The 3,958-nt window shown below is 42.9% G+C and overlaps 1 pseudogene; it reads right to left on the minus strand.

Moving 5' to 3' along the window:
* Positions 1-3,289: 3,289 nt before the first annotated feature.
* On the minus strand, positions 3,290-3,958 carry LOC147879619 (germin-like protein 1-3 pseudogene; annotated as a pseudogene).

The raw sequence follows: 3,958 nt of genomic DNA on the forward strand, positions 1-3,958 counted from the left end.
TACCCATCCATTTGTATTTATTCCTCAAATTAAAAGCAACCTATGATCCCAACTTTGAGACCCAGTGGAACGAATCTTAAACCTGTCGTAGATGGGTCATGCTACTCATTATTGATTATGCATGACTCTTACTGGATAAGATGAGGGCTAGGCATTACATTCTTTATGGACCTCCATTTACACAAATAGCAATTTGTTGAGGGTGTATGTATCTCCATACTTGTCCACTTATGTGTGGTTTTCAATAATGTGGCTTCGTTGCTTGAGATTTATGTATTTAGAAGCCCTTGGAACAAGTCCTTCGGGTTCATTTTACCTTGCCTTTCCATTTCGCTCTTGCTCTCTAGTATTGCATTCAAAAATATCATCTTGATGAACTCTTATATCAGTGGTGAATATTATTTTGCCTTATATGTTTGAAGATGCATAGGCTGAAATTTTATGTGTTGCATCACAGTCACATAAAACATCGGGCTTCTTTCTCATGCCAATCTTTGACATTACGCACTTAGGGAGGATGGAGATTGTGCACATTTGTGTGCATATTTGTGCACATAAGGTATATACATTGAAAAATATGCAAGATTTTAAGATTTGTACATATTTTTCATAATATCATGTGAGGCCCAAGGGGGGGGGGTCTTTTGGATGAGGGGGGGTAAAACAAAAAATACACTAAAATATGAAAACCCATCTCCTTTCAAATTAATGTAACTTTTTCATGTGTTACCAAAATTTCAAGGTGTAAAGACATATTTGAAGCTCTTTTAGTGTAGAACACAACCTTGTTCTTTTGGATGAGGGGGGGTAAAACAAAAAATACAGTAAAATATGAAAACCCATCTCCTTTCAAATTACTGTAACTTTTTCATGTGTTACCCAAATTTCAAGGTGTAAAGACATATTTGAAGCTCTTTTAGTGTAGAACACAACCATGGTATATTTTTAAACTCATCTCATACTCAAGATTTTGATGGGTTTTCTTACTAAAAGGAGTTGGCGCCCTAGGAGTACTTGATGGTATTATCTTGGGATTCTCGACTTTTAGTTTGATCTTCCTTTTGCGAGACTAAAGCCCATTCACTCTCAGAGAGTCATGTCTACCACCATTTGAGATACGTGACCGTGAATGCTTGATCAATCACATTTCTTTAAAGATACTCTCCATATTTGAAGTCTTAAAAAGACCAAATGTTATTGCACCCAACAAGAAGAGGGTTGCTATTGTGCACACCTATTCTTCGAATCTATTGTGCATGCTTACACAAGCACTTCACAATATTGTGTAAGGTTGATACCACAAGATTGAGACATATAGGGGTTTTAAATTGGCCAATTTATGCATTGTTCAAGGTTGATACTAGAAGATTGAGTGACATAGAGGTTTTCAATTGGCCAAGCTATGCATTGTTCAATGTAATACATGTTGGACATCTTTAGTTTTTTATTAAGCTTCTTGGCACAAATTGCCATAGGGATTACAAGTGCAATTTCCATGAAGCACTATCTTTTTCGAACTTTTAATGTTTGCTAGTTTTAGGTAGCATGGATCTCATAATTAGCTCAAGGTGGATCAATTAAAGTTGTAGCATTTTATTTCCAAGGTCTTTGTTTTAGAGGGAGAAATTTTATTTGCACAATGAGGCCACATACACACATATAGATGTGTATCTACTCTTAGGGAGAGGTTTTGACATGAAGTGATTTTGGAGGTTTGGGGAGAGCAAGAGCGAGCTTCATGGAAGGTTCGAGGGACGTAGGCAGTGGTTCGGGTGGGAGAGAAGGTTTTAAAGCTTCTGAGAAAGCTTCAGGAGGTCTTGAGCAACACATGGGGATGACACAAAGGAATGGTGTGTGGAGAGAGCCAGACATCTTTGCTTTTCTTTCACTTTGTTTTCTGACATGACTCAAAACTAATTTTGTGTTTTCGTAAAGATTTTGCTATGTTTTTTATAATTCTTTTGTAAATATGTTTGGATCTTTCACTTCTACTTGTTCATAAAATCACATGGAAAGTTGGAGCCCCACACAAAATACCCATCCATTTGTATTTATTCCTCAACCTATGATCCCAACTTTGAGACCTAGTGGAACGAGTCTCAAACTTGTCGTAGACGGGTCATACTACTCGTTATTGATTATGCATGACTCTTACTCAATAAGATGAGGGCTAGGCATTACATTCTTTATGGACCTCCATTTACATATATAGCAATTTGAGGGCACTTATGTGTGGTTTTTCATAATGTGGCTTCCTTGCTTGAGATTTATGTACTAAGAAGCCCTTGGAACAAGTCCTTCGGGTTCGTTTTGTTGGAATTAAGACCTGATTAAGGTCATGCATTAGAATAATCAAGCGGTGATGCCAAACTATGTATCTCCTCATCCAATCTATCAATACAATAATTATTACACGCAATCTCTGTGCATATTGGAAGACATGGCAGGTCTCTAAACTTCCACATGGTATCAGGCTGGGGATGGCCCAAACCAGCCACGCTCCGCTCGAAGCAGGGCCTTCAAATCCTCCTCCAAACTCAAGGAGATGTTGCAGATCCCATTGTCCTGCAAAGGGGCTCCCTCCAGCCTAGAAGAGGAGAAGAACAAGGCGAAATCCCGGCCAGAGGCGCATTAATAGGTGCAGGACACCAGCCCTCAAACAGTGGAGATCAAGAAAAGAAAGAGGACAAGATCGTTGAAGATTTGAACAAAGGCAAAGAATTGCTTGAGATTTATGTACTAAGAAGCCCTTGGAACAAGTCCTTCGGGTTCGTTTTACCTTGCCTTTCTGTCTCGCTCTTGCTCTCTCGTATTGAATTCAAAATCATCACCTCGATGAACTCTTATGTCAATGGTGAATATTATTTTGCCTTATATGTTTGAAGATACATAGGCTGAAATTTTATCTGTTGCATCACAGTCACATTAAACATCGGGCTTCTTTCTTCTGTCAATCTTTGACATTACGCACTTAGGGACGACGGAGATTGTGCATATTTGCGTGCCCTGCCCCCGAAAGCCCCGAGTGGTTGTTATTGCGATTTGTGCACATGTTGTGGTTGTTAGTCGGAATGGTTGGTCGTTTCGGTCCGTTAATGGCACACACTATGGCACGCGAGACGTAAAACCAACCACTTTGCAAGCAAAGTAGACATGCAAGAAGAGCGCTTGGAACATTGGAATCCAAAAGATGTAGAACGATAAATTATAACGCGTTGTGAATCCAATAGTTTTGATGAATCAATGAAATGTGATCAAAATAGATCACTGTATACAACGTTTCGTTGGACTAGAGAGTGGTGCTGACTCCGGCGATCAAGCCCTTGACCACGTCCTCGCTGATGCCAAATGCGGTCTCCAGCACTTGCTCAGGAAGCGGAGGCTCGGCTGCGAAGAGAGCCTTGGCTACCTGAGAGACCCCGGGATTCTGGCTGTTCAGAGCGGCTATGGCAACGGCCGGTTGATCGCCCACGTTGAGCTGGAAGTGGACGAGGCCGCGGGGGAAAACAAAGAGGTCGCCGGCGTAGAGGGTCTGCTGGAAGAGAGTGTTGGTGGTGGTAACGAAGCCGACGACGAGCTGGCCCTGGGCGACGAAGAGGACCTCGGAAGCGCGGGGGTGGACGTGGGGTGGGTTGAGGCCACCTTTGGGAGCGAAGTCGATGCGAGCCACGGAGAGGCCCTGGGTGTTGAGGGCGGGGAAGGTGAGGGCAGAAGCGAGCTGGACGGCGGAGCCAAGGTGGTTGGAGGTGTTGCCGGGGTTGCGGAGGAAGGGGGACCGGAAGTCTGCTGCGGTGACTTGGGCGGGGGTCTTGCAAAGTAGACCGTTGAGGGCGATATTGGAGTTCTGGGCGGCAGGGAGCGCCACACAGAAGTCCTGGAGGGGGTCAGAATCAGAAGCCATGGAGGCTGCAAAGCAACAAAACAAGACCAGCAATATTGTGCACGAGGAGGAGGCCAT

Source organism: Dipteris shenzhenensis, chromosome 33, assembly GCF_047967505.1.
Source record: "Dipteris shenzhenensis isolate YYH24624 ecotype China chromosome 33, Dip_SZ_1.0, whole genome shotgun sequence".
NCBI classification, from domain to species: Eukaryota; Viridiplantae; Streptophyta; class Polypodiopsida; order Gleicheniales; family Dipteridaceae; genus Dipteris; species Dipteris shenzhenensis.